General features: G+C 39.5%; 1 long non-coding RNA gene across 1 annotated transcript; it reads left to right on the top strand.

Annotated features, from left to right (window-relative positions):
* Positions 1 to 13,519: 13,519 nt before the first annotated feature.
* Positions 13,520 to 22,578, top strand: LOC119874487. Its single transcript, XR_005368321.1, has 3 exons — positions 13,520 to 13,572; positions 20,371 to 20,541; positions 22,019 to 22,578. It is a non-coding gene; the product is annotated as an uncharacterized LOC119874487 (long non-coding RNA).
* The last annotated feature ends 278 nt before the right edge of the window (positions 22,579 to 22,856 follow it).

The raw sequence follows: 22,856 nt of genomic DNA, 5'->3' as shown, positions 1-22,856 counted from the left end.
AGACCTCTGCTCATATGATGACTCAATCACTGTGATTTATTTTAATTGAAAAGTCTACTGGCCACCTTTTGCCAAAGCATCTGGCCACGTCCTATTTGATTTCCAACCAGAAAACACCCTGCTAGGTTGCAATGACTACACAGGCCAGCGAGGGAGGAGCGGGATGTGATAGGCTATTTGGCTTCCATCTGACATTTAAGGAGATCTTCAAATTCAAATTTTAAACTTGTTTTCTAAATGATTATATATATATATATATATATATATATATATATATATCATTACATAGATTTTGGCAACAGTTTTAAAAGTAGTTACTTTTAATAAATAGAACTTGATATTTTACCCTGTTTTTATGGTTTCTTCCTCTTTGAATTTAGTGAAAGTATCAAACATACGCCAGAAGCGAGGGTCCCCACGGTGGTTGAGGTAGTGGCTTCATGACTCTTTCCTGTGTCCTCATAAATTCCACATATGAGTGAAATCATATGATACTTGTCTTTCTCTGACTGACTTATTTCACTTAGCATAATGCCCTCTAGTTCCATCCACATCATTGCAAATAGGAAGATTGCAATTCTTTTTCATGGCAGAGTAATATTCCAGGGTGTATATAGCCCACATCTACAGTCATACCTCCCTGAATGTGTCCAATCTTATCGTCCCTGTATCTTCAGACAACTTGCTAAATTTCTTTTCATCTTGACTTTCTCATCTACAAAGCCAAGCTAATGCCACCTGCATGTAAGAGGTTTTGCTTGCTTGTTTCTCTTTATCCTTTTTCCTTTCTTGATTCTCCCCTTCACTCTTCGCACACTTGTTAATTTTTTGGTGCAAACCAGCTGAGAAAGCATCTGAACATACAAGTTCAACAGGACCAGGAAAAATTAAGAAATGTCTACTGATATCAGGGAAAGTGAAAGGGAAGAAATCCAAAAAGGAAAAACAAGTAGAGAGAGAGGAGACAAGAAGAGGAAAGTCTATGAGATGGAGAGGAGCCACGAGAATCGTTTCTGTGAGGTTCACTGTTGTTCTAAATTTTCCCAGTTTGTCGTGTTTTAATTTTCCAAAAAGGCCCGAGATCAGTGATTCCTCATTCTTATTTTACAGACTGGGAAAACCAGCCTCAAAGAGTTTGCAACACTTGTCCCAGGTAACTCTCTTATGGGAAGAGTGGTCAAGATGTAAATGTAGCTTTTCTCATTCCAGAGCCCAGGCAATGTTCCCCACATGGGAGTAGAGGACATATAGCAGGAGTGTCCACTCTGAGGTGGCTATGGCGTCCATAGTCATCGAGGGCGTCATGAGGTTATTAAGCTCCTCTGGGTTAGATTCAACAACAGTGGGAAGTGCCAAAAAAAAACTTGCCGCATTTGTATATTGGTAGGAAGCAGATATGGTTGTGGCAGTTTCTAGGAAGATACAAAGGAGGAAAAAAATCCCTTCTGATAGCTCATGAATTTATAGCATTTTAAGGATAGACGGGAACCAGTCTAACCTCCACTCAGTGCAAAAATCTTTGATACAACCTCACAATGAATGGGCTCTTAACTTTGGCTTGATTACCTCAGCCAGTATGAGATCACTCCTTACATGGCAGGATCCTATACAAGAGCATCCTTGTGTTCCTAGACTGAACTGACAAGATGTATTCATTGGTGGTAACTCTGCCCTCTAATCTTAATCTCTGTGGGTCATGAAGGACCTTACAATATAGGTTCATGTCTCTTCTAAAGACTCTTATTTAGAAAAATAAAACTTCTATGGCAATTCCTCCCATGACATGGTCATGGTATTCATTACCCACTATAGGGCATTTGTGTACAGAAAGGCCCTTGGATGTCTTGCTTGTCAGAACACCTGTCAGGCTCCCACTCCTTCACTTTCTCTTTATAATATTGATTGGGTTTTCTTCTGATTGATGAAGTAATACATATTAATTGTAGACACCTTAGAAAATAATATCGACAAATAGGTCATTATTAACTTCTGATTCTGAACCAGGCACTGTGTAATATACACTTTAACATATATTATCTCATTGAAAATTCACAACAGCCCTGCAGGGTCATCTTTACTTCCATTTTAGGAGGAAGACTCGGAGGATGCAGGTCATTTTCTCAAGTTCACATCCATTAAAAGAAATTTCAAACCCAAGTCTCTGCCATAGCCCAACAAAGAAAATGAAAACCACTAGCAAGTTGGAGGAATTATGCCAGTGTATTTTAATATATCTTCCCTGTGTTTAGTCTGCCTATAAACATTCATATTTTTTCTTCAAATTGGAAACATACTATACGTACTGGACAATGGGTAGACATAAAGTACCATTCAGCAGCAATGCTGCCAATTTATTCAAACTTTTCCCTGTTGATAAACATTTAGATTTCTCTGCTCATTTGCTAACATGAATAATTTTGTGAAACACATTCTTATAAACAGATTTGTGCTATTTGTGACCATTTTTTTCTTAAAATAAATTCCTAGGAGTAGAATTCTCTTATAAAAGTACCTGAAGCTGACCATAATCCTCCAAAAGGGGTACTTCCACATGTAAGATAAAAACCACTGTGCCAAAAAAAAAAAAAAAACACAACACTGTGCCCAGAAAATGCTTTACTTTTTTCCCAGAAATTATATGAAAACTGCATCCTTGATTAATTAGGCAGGCTTTGTACTCCAAGCCCTAGAACGACATTGGGCATGTACTAATATTTTTTGAATGATTGACTACATGAATGAACGAAATGAAAGTGACTTCATGAGCCTCCCTTAAGGGAAGGTCCTTGTATTCTCTGAGATTCCTGGGGAGTGAATGACCAAACTTATGAAAAAAATACAAGCAAATACAGGAAGGCCCATAAGCTTTAGACTCCAAAGCACTGGAATGCAACCCAGTTCTCCTCCATACACTAGCATGTACCATTCTTTGGTGTATAGCAGTGTGCATACACCAGCTGGAACAGCCTGACGTTTCCAGACAGCAGCCACTCATCACCACAGCAGGTTAGATCACATGATGTCTAGGTAAAATTCTCTATGTCTGAGTCAATAAGAGGATATTTGTCTTTAACGGTAGGATTTGGGTAGAAAGAAAGTAATCTGGAAAACCTCAGTTAGTTAATCATCTGATTTCCATTTCTGTAGCACTTTACAGTTTATACAAACTTGCATGCATAAGTCATACAATAAGGTATGCATTATTATTTCCATGTAACAGATTTGGAAACTAGTATCTGAAATTTATTTTCTTAACTAACTCAAGATCACATAGGTAGTAACTGGAGGCATCAGAATCTGTAGCCATGCATGTCTGTAACCCAAACAGGGATTCTCTCCCCTACATCAGTCTGCTGACCCCACTACCTGCCTCCCACCTCACTTCTCCCATCTGATAAGCTCTCTCCAACTTCTGTATTTCCTGAGTTATCCAGTCGCACATGGACATGCTCAGACCCACCAATCAAGTATCTCAGGCTACCTGTCCAAAGATCTAGCTCCTGCCATCTGCCTCAAGGACCATGCTCACAGAGAAGAAATGGACAGGCTTGCTGTTGAGTCTGTCCTCACCACAAAAATAAGAAACAATTATTTACTAAGGCTTGGCTTGAAAGCGTATCATTTCTCAGGCACACTGCAGCCCAGCTGTCAAACAGAAGCACTTTTTATCACCAGGAATCTGGCTGTTTTCAAACCAGCGACCTCAAGGTAAAAAGATTCAGCCAAGTAGCTCATTAGCAAGACAGAAAGCCTTTGAAGCCAGCCATTCTGCCCCAACTGGCTTGCCCAAATGTGGGATCATTTAGGAGGATGTATCGAAGGGTGCCATCTGCGGTGATGCATCTAACTGGTGTCATGTTTATTTCCCAAGAGGAGTTCTGTGCATTCCAAGTTTCCTTGCCCAGCCTTGGAATAAATCAAAGACAGCAGCTGGGACCTTGGTTTTCATGGAAATGGTGCTATTTTAAAGCAAGGGACACTTCCTTGATCATTCAGAGATTAGGAATGGCAGTAGCATTTTGAAGGGCCAGTCCTGGGTGTAGCTGAAGAGGTGTCTATGGACAGAGCCTGGGAACTGAGGTCTTCATCAGGGACATTTGGAAGCAGATAAAACTGTGGGAGGATAGTGGGACACAAATAAGTCAATGGGTGAGAAAGCACAGTTGCACAAACTAAATTTGAGAGCAAAGACTGAACAAAAACAGATCTATCTCAGGAAATTCATTCATTCACTAATTTGTTCATTCATTTACCAAAATGTTTTTGAAACACAGTTCTGGATCATGAAAGTATCACTGAATAAAATTGACAAATATCCCTGTCCCAGAGTAGGTTATATTCTGGTGGGGGAGGACAGACAAAAGACAACTAACCTAAGAAGTAAATAAATTATAGAATGTTACCATAGAAAAATAATGAAATCCCAAGGAAGGGCTCAGAAGCCAAGAGAGGATAAAATGTGAAGGCAGGTGCAGGTAAGAATTCGAAGGTGAGACCAAATGGACCAGGGCAGGGAGCTGAAGAGCCCACAGGGACAGATGGAGAGTTAGTTTGTTTTGATGCCACTCACAGCATTGACATTCATTCTCATTCACTCATTCAGTTAATGATTGTGCATCGCCCACCTTCTGTATAGGAGTCACTCTGCCAAACACACAATGTTTATGAAAGATGCCCAAGCCCAAGGAACTCACAATTCAGAAAAATGGTTTTGAATACACATGACATCATCTGGAAAAGATATTAAAATTCAAACTTCTAGGCTTCACTCTTGAGGAGTCTGATTCTATATCATTGGCATTTTCAACAAGATTTCCAGGTGGCTGGACATATAAATAGTTGATGATAAGTAGGAAGAGCAAAGGTAGACACATATACACAAAAGTCATTTAATGAAAACGGAAGGTTATATCAACAAAGGCTTCCTGCAGAAGGAGTCATGACCTAATTCTTCAAGGTTAAATAGGAGTTGCCCAGGCAAATATGAAGAAGGGGAGTCTAGCAGCCAGAGGGGAAAGCATGAGCAATGACCAAAAAATAGGGATCTATTGGTCCTCCATTCCACAGGCTCACTTTTCTCCTTGAAGAAAATGACAGGTATTCTAATGTGGACTTGGCCAACCATTGGCCATTATTCTCAGCCCTCACTTCTTGTGTTCTAACCTGGTGTCCACCCACCCTCAAGTACTGATAAGATGCATGTCAGAACATGGGGCTCTATTCCTGAAACAGAATAGCTAATCCACAAATGTTTGCTAGTAAATTCATTCCCCAAGCAGTTGTTGGTTTGGGGAGATGTTGCGCAGAGATGACATTTAAGTTGTATCTTAAAAGTTCACCACGGGTTATCTCAAAAAATGCATAGGGTATATAAGAATCCAAGCCTACTTGGGAAATTTTGATAGCTTCAATAAGGTTGGTCAGCAAATGCCAGGAGAAAGTAGAAAATAAGGCTAGTTACAAAGCTTAAAGACAGATTTTGAAGTGTTTGAATGTTACACAAAACAGCCTGAACTTTAGTTTGAACATAAAAGGGCCATCTGTTTTTTGTTTGTTTGTTTGTTTGTCTTTAATATGGGTTGAACAATTGCTATATGTTGGTCACTGTGATAGAAACTGAAGATATGACAATGATCAGAGGTGGTTCTGTCTTCTTAGAACTTAGTTGAGAGGGAAAAAGAGACAACCGATCAGTGGGCTGGGGTGAGTGTCTAGCATTGTCCACGTTGGATGAGGGATCCTATGTTGGCCACCGTGGTGATGTATGAAGGTCCTCCCTTCACACCACCACAAACCCTCCCATAGCCCCAGATCCTGTCCTCTATCCCTGAGGAATTATGAATTTCCTAGAGAACTAAATAAGATGTTGACTACTCAGGTAGGTCAGATTGAGAACTGAGCAGAGCATGGGATATAGACAAGTCTTGGGTCTAGCTGATGGCTCAAAGGCAATACATTGGCTGTTGTCAGCAAGAGGCCTTCAGTGGTTGGTATCAAGAAAGAAAACTGGACATTGCCCAGGTTTGCACATTGCTCTGGTTCCCTGATGCTCATCATGGAGACTTTATCCAGTCCACAAGTAGGAATACTCTTCACGGTGATTGACTGTTGGCATCCTTCTGCCTTATGTTGGAAACAGTGCCTTTAAATCTTTAAATAGTCAAGTACTCCAAACAAATGTAATCACAAAATGCCAAGAAGCAAAACCCACATAAATAAATGATCATTTTCCTTCTCACCGCTTTCTGAAAGCTCATTATATCTGAACTCACTAAACAAGATTTCACAGACTCTATTTGTCTAGCTTGTAATTAAAGCACTAGTTTTCCCCAGTCTGAAGTCACGTGGTGGTGGTGGGGGAACTTCGGCAAATTGTTCTCAAAATGGCATTCTTTCTAAATTAGTTGTAAAATTTACATTGCAACTTACTCCCCATTAATGGACAGTATATTTTAAATTTGTGTTATTCTAACTTAATTAGCTATTTGCTACTCAGGGAAAAGGTAATCAGGAAGGCAGGGGATGGAAAATGCACAATGTGCATGTCTAATAACTGCTTAATAATTGCAATGGAGCCTTCATAGCCAGCATTCCTTCAGGTACTCCAAAGTCTAAAAGTGCTGGGTTTTCTCTACTGGAAGATCCACCTACAGAAGAGTCTCTAGGATTTATTAGAAGGAAAACAGGTGGTCGGATTGTGAACTTTATCTTAAATTCTGCTAAATGGTAACATGGAACACGATGAGAACTGTAGTTAAAAGGAGTTGCATCAGTTCATATAAGGTCCATCTGAGAACGATAGGCACAAATATATTTCTCTCACCCATAATGGATATAGGCAATATTGGGCAGGGTAGCTTTTTTAATTTGTCAGGACCAAAGTTCCTTATATCTTGCTGTTCTGGAATCCTTGGCACATGACTTCTACCTCAGAGTCCAGCACGGCTGCTCAAGTACCAGCCATCACATCTCTCAGTAGAAAGAAAGAGGGTAAACACAGAGACTGCCTTTGGAAACATTTCCTTCAAATCACAAATGACCTGCTTATGTACCATGAGCCAGAACATGGTCATTTAGACACATTGAACTGTATAAGAGGATGGGAAATGTAATTCTATTCATGACAAGCATGCATTCAGCTATAAAAATTGTTTCTGAATGAAGAATAAAAGAATAATATTTGGAGTAAGTCAAATTAGTCTCTGCTGGGGTCAGGGAGTAGGGTACAATTTCTTAACCCAAGAGGAGCACCCATCCTAGGCACTAGAGGAAAATTAGCTTGAGCACTGCTGAAGGCAGAAAGCCTCAGGCCTTCTAGAGCCCATCAACTGCTTTCTCAGATGCCATAGAATCCTTTCACCTTTCATTTCCCTTGCTGAAAAAGAAGAGACACAAAAATTCTGCACATCTGTGAGGGAGATTTTTGGCTCCTTTTCCCTCCACACTAGCCAATGAAAGCTTCCCTTGTTCAATGAGAAAGTTCAAATCATTTTGTATTTCAGATGGAATTTTCATATATATATATATATTCATTTTGATCTGATTAAGAGACCTACCTGGTACAACTATTCATGCTCCTTCAGATGACATTGGTAGGCTGTGGGCAAGGGAAAAAAAGAGAGTTACTCTCCATGGTGAGACATCACGGCATTTGCCAAGAGTAAAAAGCCTGGCATGCCAGAAATCCAGCTTCTGGGAAACCACCCAAGGATTGTTTGCCCATTCATCCCTGCTGTTCAGAGGAAACAGCCCCTCTTTTTACACAAGTTCCATCCTTTTGTTCTTACAAATTCTTCAAATGCAGACTCTTGAAAGAGGGGGAAAACGCAACAATCAAATGTCAAAAATCTTCCCAGGTTCATGAAGTGGAGCTAAGGGGGGAAATCAGGGTCAAGTGTGGTTTTGTTCAAAGATAAAAATCCAAGTGTTGCAGAGTGGTGTTAGAATCAGAAATGATGTACAAAAATGCTAGGTGACATCTTCCAATCCCTTGGATATGCTCTGAGTCCTATTTTTGTGTTTATTATGTTAAATCAGCTTTTAACATTTCAAAAACAATCCTTGTTAATTTCAGATCATATGAAAAATAAAATAATACAAAAACTAAATGAGGAAGTAGAAATTCCCTCTTGTTATGGGAGGTTTTCCTTTAAATACCCTGGTGGTCAGACTTCTCTGTTCACCAAGTAATGCTTTCTATTGCTTTTTATGTGGGGTTTCCTGCTGCTATTATAGGAAATATTCTAAAGTCTACATGAGCATTGTATGAAATTCCTGGAACTATGCTAAATATAAAGGATACCAACAATCTAGCCAGTTTAAGATAATATAGATAAGTCCCCTCCAATTATAAAATCACATATTACTGAAAATATATAACAAACTGTTTAATACAGAAATTGACTAAAAAGAAATATAGGGATTCCTAGGCTTCAGGAATAAAAAAAGAAGTAAAATCAGTATGATCAGCTCAGAGTGATGCTGGGAGGGCTCTCAGGGTTTAGCACCAAGATATGTATCATAGGTGATGAGGACTCGAGTTCTGCTATCCAGGAAGATGCAGGAGATATGGTGATAGGTCCATGAATATAAAGAGCTGGAGCTGAGTCTTTGCATAAATTCCAGATTCCTAAAGGGTTGTTGCCTCAATGAGAACACTGCTTACTGCCCTGGGAAATAGCAAGGAAGCTTAGCTCTGTCAAGAGGATTAAATGTGGTTAAAAGGCATTAATGAGAAACTGACACCCAGGCTTGTGTAATTAAGTTAATAAATTATAGTAAAAACTAGTCTGATAATGATGAGTACATGCCATTATACATTTGTCCAAATACACAGAATATGCAACACCAAGAGTGAACCCTAATCTAAAGTATAGATTTGAAGTAATAATGATCTGTCAATGTAGGTTCATCAATGGTAGCAAATGCACCGTTCTGGAAAATAAAAAAACAGAAACAAAGATATCCCATTCTGGTGATAATGGGAGAGGCTGTGCATATGTGGGACATGGGATATATGAGAAATCTTTAGACCTTCCTCTCAATTTTGCTGGGAACATAAAGCTGTTCTAAAAAAATAGTTTAGGGGTGCCTGGTGGCTCAGTCGGTTAGATGTCTGCCTTCGGCTCAGGTCATGATCTCAGAGTCCTGGAACCAGGCCCAACATCAGGCTCCCTGCTCAGCCAGGAGTCTGCTTCTCCCTTGGCCCCTTACCTTGCTCATGCTCACTCTCTTGCTCTCTCATAAATAGATAAAACCATAAAAAAAGAAAAATTAAAAAGAAAAATATAGTCTAAAAAAAGCTAATTCCAGTCCATTAAAAATCCAAGGACAAACATTATATGGTCTCATTCATTTGGGGAATATAAATAATAGTGAAAGGGAATAGAGGGGAAGGGAGAAGAAATGGGTAGGAAATATCAGAAAGGGAGACAGAACATGGAAGACTCCTAACTCTGGGAAACGAACTAGGGGTGGTGGAAGGGGAGGAGGGCGGGGGGTGGGGGTGAATGGTTGGCGGGCACTAAGGGGGGCACTTGATGGGATGAGTACTGGGTATCATTCTGTACGTTGGCAAATTAAACACCGATAAAAAATAAATTTATTATTAAACAAAAAAAAATCCAAGACTCCCCCAGGATGATTTTCCAAAGAAACTTAACAACCACATAAAGAAACAAGCTACCACAATGGATTATCAGGTGCAATGTGTATAAGAAATATGCTTTAAGAATTGGTAATAACAACAACAACCAAAAAAAAAACAAGAATTAAAACCAAATATTAAATATACATTCTTTTAAATAAGTAAATACTAAAGAGTTAAAGGAAATTAAAATAGAAGAATCAAGACTAACTTAAGCAGCAAATACAGTGTGAAATAAGTAAGCAAGCAAATTTGAAAATGTCCAAAATAAGACTTCCACTCATAAACAAAAAGGTTGCTGTTTAAATAGAATAAATTTAACTAAAATTCAGTATTATTGAGATAACTTTTAGTAAGCTGAATGATCTGAACAAGTCATCAAAAATGTAGGAGACCAGGAGATGGAGAATCAGTAACAAAGAGAGAAAGAGAGATACAGAGATAAAGGAAGTCCAATACACATCTCAGAGGAATTCAAAGACTCGAGAGAATGAGAAGGTCTTATATTTGAAGAAACACAGATGAGAAGTTTTTCAGCATTGAAGAAAGATACTCATCTCCAGATTGATGAATGACAAGTTCTCAGCAAGATAAATACAAATACACCATAGTTTTCCCATGAAAAAACAAACCACAATGAGATCCCACCTCACACCAGTGAGAATGGGGAAAATTAACAAGGCAGGAAACCACAAATGTTGGAGAGGATGCGGAGAAAAGAGAACGCTCTTTTTTTTTTCATTTCTTTTTTTTAATAATAAATTTATTTTTTATTGGTGTTCAGTTTGTCAACATACAGAATAACACCCAGTGCTCATCCCGTCAAGTGCCCCCCTCAGTGCCCATCACCCATTCACCCCCACCCCCCGCCCTCCTCCCCTTCCACCACCCCTAGTTCGTTTCCCAGAGTTAGGAGTCTTCATGTTCTGTCTCCCTTTCTGATATTTCCTACCCATCTCTTTCTTCTCCCTTCCCCTCTATTCCCTTTCACTATTATCTATATTCCCCAAATGAATGAGACCATATAATGTTTGTCCTTCTCCGATTGACTCATTTCACTCAGCATAATACCCTCCAGTTCCATCCACGTTGAAGCAAACGGTGGGTATTCATCGTTTCTAATGGCTGAGGAATATTCCATTGTATACATAGACCACATCTTCTTTATCCATTCATCTTTCAATGGACACCGAGGCTCCTTCCACAGTTTGGCTCTTGTGGACATTGCTGCTAGAAACATTGGGGTGCAGGTGTCCCGGCGTTTCATTGCATCTGTATCTTTGGGGTAAATCCCCAGCTGTGCAATTGCTGGGTCGTAGGGCAGTGGAACAGGTTCCTCAAAGACTTAAAAATAGACCTGCAGTGCAGTTGTCCATCAAAAGATGAATGGATAAAGAAGATGTGGTTTATGTATACGATGGAATATTACTCAGCCATTAGAAATGACAAATACTCACCATTTGCTGCGACGTAGCTGGAACTGGTGGGTATTATGCTGAGTGAAATGAGTCAATCGGAGAAGGACAAACATTATATGGTCTCATTCATTTGAGGAATATAGATAATAGTGAAAGGGAATAGAGGGGAAGGGAGAAGAAATGGGTAGGAAATATCAGAAAGGGAGACAGAACATAAAGACTCCTAACTCTGGGAAACGAACTAGGGGTGGTGAAGGGGGGACGGGGTTGGGCTGAATAGGTGACGGGCACTGAGGGGGGGCACTTGACGGGATGAGCACTGGGTGTTATTCAGTATGTTGGCAAATGGACACCAATAAAAAATAAATTTATTATAAAAAAAAAGAAAAAACAAACAGAACAGCACAACATCAAAGTAAAACATCCAGAAAAAAATAAGATTAATTCCTGGAAGAACAAATAGTCAGTAGACTTTTCATCAGCAACAATAGATGCCAGAAAATAATGAAGCATTGTCTTCAAAGTAGCAAAGAAGATCACTATCATCAGCTCAGAAGCTCTGTCTTCAGCTTAGAGCCAAAGACATTACCACTCAAAAGGGCAGGCAATACCAAACCATCTTTTAAAATATCAATGCTTATAGGCTCTTCCTCAAAAATGCTACATAAAAATGCGTTTTGGAATAAAAGAACATGTGAAGGCAGAAAGAAAGAGCTCAATGCAGTAAGTACAGGTGAACAAATAAAATCCATAAATGTGAGTTTGAAAAAATTGCTTTGTATTAGAGCCACCACCACACATTCATCTTCACATTTTTGGGATGTACTCCATATTTATCATTTTTTTATTTTTTATTTTTTTAAAGATTTTATTTACTTATTCATGAGAGACACAGAGAGAGAGGCAGAGAAATAGGCAGAGGAAGAAGCAGGCTCCTTGCAGGAAGCCCGATGTGGGACTCAATCCCAGGACCCTGGGATCACAACCTGAGCTGAAGGCACATGCTCAACCACTGAACCACCCAGGTGTCCCTATCGTTTATTTTAAGAAAGTGTTTGAATCTTGGTTTGAATCTGTTGGCCTAACAATTTTTTGTTGTTCTTGTTGTTGTTGTTTTGGTTTGTTTTTTTTTTTGTTTTTATTTTATTATTATTATTTTTTGTAGTTACACTTTTCTAAAAGCCTGTGTCCCGTTATCAGGTTAAATAAGCATTAATTATAAGAGTAAAAATTATGATGATGATAATTTGTATTGGCTTAAAAACAAGGTGGAGCTTGAATTGTAGATTGTGTAATGAGGAAGGATAAAAGTATTAATTAACTTTAGACACTGTAAGAATGCCTAATACAACTGAAGAGAGCCACGAAATAATTACAATAATTATGCTTAACTTCCAAACACCAAAAGGAAAACAGATTTAGATAAAACCCAAGCTTTCAAGCAGAAGGTGTAAAAAAGAAGAAAACAAAACAATAAAAAGTTAAATACAAAATGCAAAATAAGATGTAAAAATAAATCCAAATATCAGCCCAAAAAATATTGAGTCCTCAGGTTTGGTTTAAAAAGTAGGTTGTTTACACTTATTCATGCCTAAAACGATCTCTTATTTCAGCAGGTATTTATTATCTATCCACAAGTTACTGTGGATACACCAATAAATATATAATATTTAATATATAATCTTATCTTTATAGAATTTATACTCTAGCAGGGTGAAGTGTACACAAATACATAATATGGATATAAATAAGTGTTCATTGAGTCGAATAGTGTCCCTTAAATTTATGTCCACTCAGAACTTCTGAATGTGATCTTCTTGGAAATAGGATCTTTGCAGATATAATTAAGGTGAAGTCATCCTGAATTAGAATGGGTCCTGCATCCAGTGACCTGTCATTCTTTTTTTTTTCTTTTTAATTTTTATTTATTTATGATAGTCACAGAGAGAGAGAGAGAGAGGCAGAGACACAGGCAGAGGGAGAAGCAGGCTCCATTCACCGGGAGCCCGACATGGGATTCGATCCCGGTCTCCAGAATCGCGCCCTGGGCCAAAGGCAGGCGCCAAACCGCTGCGCCATCCAGAGATCCCAGTGACCTGTCATTCTATGAGGAGGCCACACCCCCCGGGGAGGTGGGCTTTGTGAAGATGGAGGCAGAAGCTGAGTGATGTGTCAACAAGCCAAGGAGCACCAAGGAGTCCACCTTGGTGCCAGGAACCACCTGACACTAGGAAGAGTCAAGGAAGGAATCCATGCCTTCAGAGGGAGCATTGCCCTGTACACAGCTTGGTTTCAGGATTCCAGCCTCTAGAACTGTGAGGGAGTAAGTTGTTTTCAGCCAACCAGTTGTGATACTTTGGTATAGCAGCCCGAGGGAACAAATACAAAGTCTTTTGGGGTTTTGTTTGTTTTACTACTGAAGTATAGTCAACATACAATGTTATATTGCTTTCAGGTGTACAACATATGCCATTCAACAATTCTATACATGATGCAAAGCTCACCAGGGTAAGTGTGGTCGCCATCTGTCACCATATAACATTATTACAATATTATTGACTATATTCCTTGTGCTGTACTTTTCACCCCTGTGACTTATTTAATAACTGGAGGTTTATATCTCTTAATCCCCTTCACCGATTTCACTCATCTTCTCATCCCCCCCTCTGGCCTCCATCAGTTTGTTCTCTGTATTTATGAGTCTGTTTCTGTTTTGTGTTTTGTTTTGTTTGCTTTTTGTTCTTCTGCTTTGAATTTTAGATTCCACATATAAATGAAATCACATGTTTGTCTTTCTCAGTTTGACTTACTTCATTTAGCATAATATATCCTCTAGGTCAATCTGAGTTTGGCAAATGGCGGGATCTCTTCCTTTCTGAAAAACAAAGCTGGTTAAGGCATAATGAGTGATTGCAGGGCAGGGAATGTTAGAGAGGAGTGCCAAGAACGGCCTCTCGGAGGATTAAAATGTGAGCAGAGAGTCAGCCCTGAGGACAGCAGGGGAGGGGTGCACACAGTAGAGGACAAAGCAAGAGCAAAGGCCCTGGAGAGAAAACATTCTTGGGACCTTCTATGAGCAACAAGGAGGCTGGTGCTGCAAGTGGACAAAATGAGGAGGGGATTGGTAGGAAACATAGTCAGGGGCCTATTTTATTGGATTTTATGATCCGTGGTGAAGAGTTTGTTTTATTGTATGTGTAACTGGAAGATCCAGAAGACTTTAAGGTAGGGAGCATACTTATAATATATTTTTTAAAGATTTTATTTATTTATTCATGAAAGACACAGAGAGAGAGACAGGCAGAGACACAAGCAGAGGGAGAAGCAGGCTCCCTGGAGGGAGTCCGATATATAGGACTCGATCCTGGGACTCCAGGATCATGCCCTAAGCTGAAGGCAGACATACTTAGAATATTTAATAAGAAGTAAAATGAATGTTAAATATGAATCAGCATATAAAGGCTTTTAAGGAAAGCACAGAAAAACAAAGTCTGGGCAAATATAAATCAAAGGACAGCTGACGCTGTTAATTAATATCTACCAAAATAAACAAATAAGTTAAAAAAAAAAAAAGAAGTAGCTAAATTATGATAAAGGAATAGTACCATACAGGTCATAAAACAAGTGTTAACTTCTGTGTAAAGCGGTTTAACCTCAAAATAAATTTGAAGAAGGAGGAAGTGAAGGACAAGAGAAACACAACAAAAATAACAAATACACAGAATAGGAGAGTTTGAAACATCTCTTAGGGATAAAAAAAATATATATATACAGAGATTTGGACAAGTCAGTTAGCTCGTATGATTGCATGTATCAAGCTTAGTTCATTGATACAGCCCTGTACTGAGCAAACAGAAGTTATATACTTTATTTGCAAGTACATATGGAGTATTTTAGAAGTCGGTCACACAGTGATAAAAACCAACATCATATAATTATTCATATCCCCTGAACATCATGTAACAAAATTAGAAGAAAAGTAAACGTGGGGTAAACTTTGGTTAGACTTTCTCTTAGTATACATTGAGTATTTAATAAGTGCCAGATATTTTCTGTTTTTAGAAATCCATTCATAACAACCCCAATAGAGCACTCATTTCAAGGTAAGGAGAGAGAAATAGGGAGTTTAAACAACTTCCCGTGGGCAGACAGCACTGTTGGGTAGAGATCTTGTTGGCTCATTCTCTGCTGCTTTTTCATCAACTTAGCCAGTTGTATATTAAATCCCAGCCATAGGCTGGGCAGATGTTTATCTTTATACCGAGAGGCTACAGGTACATGGATATAAATAAAACCTCTGGAGTGAGATCTTTTGAGTCTGATTTTGAATTCAGATATTACAGTGGAAAAACTCAGTTTCCCTCTGGTGTGCCTCCTTCACTGTCACAATCTGCCAATCGCAAGGGCTAAGTCCCCAGGTTACCCACAACTTCTGTCCAAATCAGAGCTTCCCATGACCCCCTGTGTAGGTTTGATTAATTTGCTAGAGCAGCTCACAGAACTCAGGGAAACACATTTACCAGCTCAGTAAAGGATGTGATAAAGGATAAGATGAGCAGCCAGATGAAGAGATACACAGGATGGGATCTGAAAAGATCCTGAGCTCAGGAGCTTCTGTCCTCTTGGAGTCAGGATGTGTCACCTTCCTAGTGTGGATGTGGTCACCAACCTGGAAGCTTTCTTAACCCTTACTACTGAGATTTTATGGAGGCTTCTCACACAGGCAGGATGAAATATTAACTGCATTTCCAGCCCCTCACCCCTCATCCTCTGGAGGGGTCAGAGCTAAACGGTTCAAGCTTCTAACCATGACTTTGCCTTTCTGGTGACCAGCCTCCATCCAGCAGCCATCCAGGAGCTCACTCAGAATTCCCTTCATTAGAACAAAAGATGTTTCTAGTGCTTTTAGCACTTGGGAATTTACAAGGGTTTTAAGAGCCTTGTGCCAGGAATAGGGAGCAGAGATAAATATTTTTTTTTTCTATTATCTCACAGACAGCAAATGAGTAGTTAACTTCCTCTGACTTCATTTCCTCTATATGGGATACCTATAAAATGGGTTTAATAATATCACCTACTTGAAAAGGCTTATTGAGAGAGTTAAATGAATTAATACATGTAATACATTTTAAGCCATGTAGGGCCCATGGTAATTACCTATTAGGGACTAGCCTTTGTTATGATAAATGTCCATGCCCCCAAGCTTCCATGATCTACTTATTGTCAGTACAGTCTACCATGGGCAAGTTCTAAATTCCCTCTCATTTCACCTCCCATCTGTATACTGATGACACTGGCCTTCCTCTGGGTGGCCAAACTAGGGACAACAAAGCTCTGCCCCGCCCTCACCATCTACTCCTACTTGACCATCTCCCCTCCCCCCCAGGTCTGATCATTCCATCTTCTTTTTTTTTAAAAAAAAAAGATTTCATTTATCTATTTATGAGAGACAGAGACAGAGAGAGAGAGAGAGAGAGAGATACAAGCAGAGGGAGAAGCAGGCTCCATGCAGAGAGCCTGATATGGGACTCAATCCTGGGAAGTCCAGGATCATGCCCTGGGCCAAAGGCAGGTGCTAAACCACTGAGCCACCCAGGGATCCCTCATTCCATCTTCTTAAACAATCTTTCCATTTAGGATCATTTTAATTATTTGAGGTCAAAGCCATCATATCAAAGATGTTCAGTGATTCATTTCCTTTTGTTTGGCCCTCACTCCTCCTGGTCTCTGAATCACTCATTATTTTTCATATCAACTATCCCAACATCTTTTTAACAGACCCCTATGCCTTCAGCCAATGTCTTTCCAATCTACCACAAATAAAATTTAATTCTCTAAATAACTATCAAATTTCTCACAATATTAGTCTATTTAATATTTTCTCTTAATAATATTTATCTAGCTGATCTCTTCAGTATGTCCAGAAAGACTTAACTTAGTAGAAATGTAAATTTAATCATGGCATTTCTCTGCTTTCCACTGTCTCAGCCATTCCCCTCGCTACCAAACCAATGGAGTCCCTCAGATGGGTGTGCAAGGTCCCTCCTCAGGATCACAGGATCTCAGAAGCCAAATGGAATTACTCTAATTTTCTTAAAGAGCAACTGCTGGTTCATGTTTTCATGCCATCTTAGATAGTTATTCTGCTTACAGTGCTTTTCCCTCTTCTCTCTGTCTGGAGAATGCCTACCTGTAGATAAAATGACAACATAAACACTGTAGCTCTCCGTATATCTTTTCTACTGATTTGTGTCTTTCTGCATAATAGTCAATTAACATGATTTATAAGAGGTATAATTAAACGTCTTGTAAATTTACATTTTTGTGACTTTTTGTATAAGAGGGCCCATGAATCAGAAAAGAATTTGTTGACAGATCCCAGGCCTCCATGTGGGGTTTTTGGAACCTGGTGAACGGTGAGTTTAGGATCTTTCGGAGCAGGGTATAGCAATTACTCAAGCTCTGGAGTACTAGGCAGGGAGTTCTGGGTTATTTGTTTCAAATCCAAACCTCGAGGACTCTGATTTTGCTATTTGTGTTTGTCTAAAGCACATAATTTAACCTCCTAACCTAGAGGAAAGAATTATCCAACCAGCTTTTTTCTCAAACCAAATTTGGAGAGTCAGTCAATGAACCAATTAAAAACCTGATTTATTCTTCCCTAATAGTACTCAGAGACTGGAAACCATTAAAGGGGATCTTAAAAAGGAAAGAATAAAATAATAAAAGCAAAAATTAAATTCTATGCCTAGTGCTTGGGATAAACTTGAACATCTGTGTGTTCAGGAAATACAAAATAATTGTACTTATTTAATAAACACCAGAGTTGTTTATCCAGAGTAAGCTAACCCCCCGAAATTCAAATCATATGGATTTTCCTATCCATACAACACAAACTAAGTAAATTAAAATCAGGCCTTGTCTTCTGTATTATGGGGTGCAGAAAAAATATGAGTAAGAGATTATATTTACAATGGCTGAGCTCTGGGTACCAGACACCACACAACACACCGTAAACAGATCCACCCTGCCAGGGTGGCTGTGCTAGCTCCATTTCACAAAGGACACTGATCTTAGAGAAGTCAAGAAATGTGACTCAATTCACACAGCTTGTAAACCAGATGTTGTTGTGAAAACTGTATGTAGTAATTCACATAAAGTACTGAGAAAAATGACTAGCACATAGCACACCTTCAATAATATTGGATGTTAATATTATAATATATTGGGCAAAATTTGACAGTTTGTAAGGTGTGTATGATGTACGTATTTTTTATTTTTTTATTTTATTTTTTTATTTATGATAGTCACAGAGAGAGAGAGAGAGGCAGAGACACAGGCAGAAGGAGAAGCAGGCTCCATGCACCGGGAGCCCGACGTGGGACTCTATCCCAGGTCTCCAGGATCGCGCCCTGGGCCAAAGGCAGGCGCCAAACCGCTGTGCCACCCAGGGATCCCATGTACGTAGTCATGTTTAGTTAAGTTAGTCAAGTTTCAAAGTAACATCAAAGAAGAAAAACTATGGAAGGATAAGCAAGAAAGTGTTAGTGGAGAAGGGCACTTAGAATTTTGGTAGGAAGATTTAATTTAATTGTGCATCCTTTGGATAGTTTGAATTTTTTCAGTTATGCGTATATGTTTTTATTTTTAAAAAGCCATCATGTTCTTTATCCACTATAGATTAAGATAACAATGTATATTCCAGTTTTAGGTTTAATGCTCTCAATGGAGAAGGATGATGTCACCTCAGATTGTGATTCAGGCTGGCGGGAGATGGTGGCCTGGAAAAGATTATACAATGATTAATCTTACAGTAATTAATCATCCGCTTCATTGACTTTCCCCAAATCCCTCACCATATCCAGATATCAGGCAGGCAGACAAGAGTCCTATCTTCCAAGTTATTGGGTTCAAAAAAAAAATTTGCTCACAGACCATTCAACTTGAAGATAGTCACACTGAACTTCTGCTTTGCAGGTGTTTGTTAAATCTTAGTGCTGTATATATGAAATTTTATTGAATAACTTCCTTGTCTCGCTTCAAGGGTGAATTACTTCATCAAGGTCAATAAATTTTTATTTCTTTTTTGTGTTCCATATTTTTGCTTTTCATTTGTAAGAGCTTTATGGAAGCCTAATTGATATACAATGGACTGCACATACTGAATGTGTATAATTTGATGTTTGAACATAGGCACATACCTGGGATACCATCAGCACCATTGAAGTAAAAACATAGCACCTATATATAGTTAAAAGCACACTATTGTGTGCTTTAAAATGTGTTGAGTGTAGATTTCATGTTAAGTATTATCACCATAAAAAAAATGGAGACAAGGAAGGTGTTGGATATGTCAATAAACTTTTATGGGACAAAGAGATACTAATGCTTACTGAGCATTTTCTAACCTATTACCACTCTCAATTTATGTAATATGAAAAAGAGGTTTAGGGAGTTAGTGACACATGCAAGGTCACACAGTCAGGAGAGGAGGCAAGACCCAAACGCCATCCCACTGACTTCCAAGGCTCATATTTCAATATGACAACAATGCTAACGTAACCAATAAAAGCTACTCCTGTTTCTAGCTACTAATATTTTTAAACTCACTGAATTCCCTCATATGTGAAAATGTTTTAAATGTCCTAACAACAACTAAAACATCCACTTTCTTTTCTTTTCACTCATCCAATTTGACCATTACTTGTAAACACTGTGTGGAGCACTGACCTTTCAACACATCCAGTCAGGTTGTGATGTGGCTTCCCAGTGTAGACATACACTCACATGGCCTTTCCACTGGTTTCCTCCTTGCATCCTTCAGGGGCTCCCAGGGTAATATTTTCTATGCTTTGAATTGAAATGATGAGGGATGCTTATCTTAAAATGATACTAAAGCATATGTTTCTGCCTCTCTCCACTGTATCCCTGAAATTCAGAACTGTCGCATCAAGCCTGACTTCATCCAAAGCCTGGTGAGGTCCTTTTCTCTCTCTGTCCCCACACAGCGGCTTACAGCCTGGCACTCTGCCCACATTGTATCATATTTCCTTTCATTTGGAGTTTCGCTTTATTCTTCCCCTCTGCTATGAGAGTGATTCCCTCCCAGAGCTGAGGAGCTTGGGTGCCATATAAATTAAAATTTAATATGTGTTATTATGATCACTATTATTATCATTACTGTTATTAATAATGTTCTTTTTGGCAGCGTTTGGAAGCCATTCCAGCAGTGACATTTGGCTCCCTGGATAATGGATCTTTTTATGTACAGGCTTGTAGACTTGATGCCTGCTGTTTTCATTGCAGAGAGAGCAATTGCCTGACATCAGGAGGCCTGCGGGACCTGGAAAACTCTGCGAGTCTTGGTTGTATTTTCCAGTGTGAACCAAATCTCTCTGGATGACCAAGATGGAAACACTCTGCCACAGTCACTGATGAAAACAATGAAGCCATGCAACTATTTATTCACTCATTCATGTAATGAAAGTTCGTTGTTCACTTGTGAACCATTTATTTTATTCTTTTTAAGATAAAGCGGGGACTGAGCACTGTTGTAAATGCTGGGGATAATAGGGTGGAAGACTGTAGCTTTTCTTGCCATCACAGAGCTCAGAGTTTTGCAGTAGAGTGTAAAGTGCAACTGAGATGAGTGCCATGAGAGTCAGGGACCTAAGAGTGATGGGGTGGTGCAAGTGAGAGAGATGGTGTCTCTGAGCAAGCGATGATTAGGCAAGAATCTGAAGAATGAGTAGGAATTCACCAAACACATGAAGGGGAGAGCATTCCAGAGAGACAAAATGACATGTGCCAGAGCCCAGTGCATGAAGATGAGAGCCAGTCCTAGCCCTGGTCGAGTGAGAGGAAGTTATGCCTGCAAAGGGATCTGATGAGGGTTGCCATCCATGAACAATGAAGAGATGCAGAATGAGTTATCGATGGGTGCTCACTGATCTTACCTTGCTCATAGTATAGTAGGGAAATAAGGATTGGCTGACAGTGTGCGAAGTTCCACATGCTAGAAAATATATGATTCCATTTTGGAAAAGACAGAGAGAGTTGATGGCTGTAGGCTATCAGGAAAGTTCACTGAAGCAGGTAGAATTTGAACATAAGGATGACAGTCCGGCTCCCAGATCAATGATGAGCCCAGGTGGTTTTGGACTAGGCCACACCACCCAGAGTTCAGTGTGGGCATCAGGACAGAGGATGTATGAGGAGGCTACAAGGCATGAAGCCAGGAAGGGTATTCAGGGAGAGATGGGAGGCACATCATGGAACTAAGTTGTGGTCCAGGTAGAGGAGCCCCATTGCAAGTCAGTGGGGAGCCATCCACTGACACCTGGTGGAGGGAATATGCAAAGTGGAAGGAGGGAGTGGCGCTGGGGAAACCTCCCTGGCAAGCAGAAAGTGGCTCAAGTCTGTTTTGTCAGGTGTTACAGACTCTTACATGAGAGAGGGGAGAGACAGGAAAGATCCATCTGGCCTGGGTGGCTTTTCCCGTGTCCACGCACAAGGCCATGCTGCTCTGGCAGACAAGGCCAAAACAAGGATCTAAACCTCTGATTTTCAACCTTGTGTTACTTTATCGCTCTGCCTTGATTTTATTTATTTTCTTCTTTTTACCAAACACAACTTGCTTGGCCCAGAACAACTTGGCTTTTCTAACCCTGAGGATATGAGCAAAGCAACAGCTATGGAATGAGAAGTCTCTGAGGTCCAATATGCAAATGGTCACATTTTTCATGTGCCTGAGGGTTCTCAGAATCACAACTCCCAATAGTTAAATATCCTCCAGAAAGTGGCAGAATGGAAAATTACTTTTTTGGGGAGTGTTTAACCTAATTTACAGAAAATTAATTCCCTTAAACATTTTAAAGATTTTCTGATTCAGACTCATGGCTAGGTTACTTATGTTAAACCCCAAATTGTTCTTTCCTATTTTCCTGGCAACTAGGGATCCTGGAAAGGCTGACCTGGTACAACCTGATGCCCCTCTACCTGCACTGGGAACACATTCAGCAGCTTCATGAATTCCCATTTCCTTTATATCGTGTGAAAATGCTTTCAAAGATGTTCATATGTGTTTGTTCATTGGTCACCATCATTTGATTGCCAGGAAGCTCCTTCTAGTCACGTTCTCCAGGAATAAACCTGAAGCCCCAGATGATCATGGAAACTTCCCAGGTTCATGGAGACCACTTGTGTCTGTCTATCCCAAGCTCTCTGCAATTTCTTCTTCATCCTGAGAACTTCCTCTCCAGCTGGAGCACTGGAAACCCCACTTCCTCTTGGTACTCACAGCCTCCTCAGAAAGTGAGAACAATGTGGAGAGAGATACTGGGAAGGACGTCAGGTGTATAAAGTCAGTGGCTCCTTCCTTCTGCAGAACCAGGGGAAACACTATTTGTGAACAAACCGCATAGAGCTTCAGGTGACCTATGAAGGACTTAAATTCTAGATTATGGTAGCTATTGGTTATTACAGTTTGGCTGTAGTGATTTAGTCATTCATTTAAAAAAATTTTTTGCTTTTGTTTATTGCATGCCTTTCCATACGCAGGCCCGTATCTGCCATTTCCTTTTAAGCCCCATGTAATAAAAGTTCATGTAATTAAAAGTTCATGTATTACTGTGGCTATCTTGATTACCCGAGTTTTGGGTTTTTTTTTTTTTATTACCCGAGTTTTGAAATCATAAAGCATGAGAGCTACTTCATTCTTCTTTTTTAAGATTATTTTAACTCTGTGTGATTTTTTTTCCATTTTAACTAGATTAATCTGTCCCCAAATGAAC

Source organism: Canis lupus, chromosome 13 (genome assembly GCF_011100685.1).
Source record: "Canis lupus familiaris isolate Mischka breed German Shepherd chromosome 13, alternate assembly UU_Cfam_GSD_1.0, whole genome shotgun sequence".
Classification (NCBI taxonomy): Eukaryota; Metazoa; Chordata; class Mammalia; order Carnivora; family Canidae; genus Canis; species Canis lupus.
This window is presented reverse-complemented; position numbering and strand designations above follow the sequence as displayed.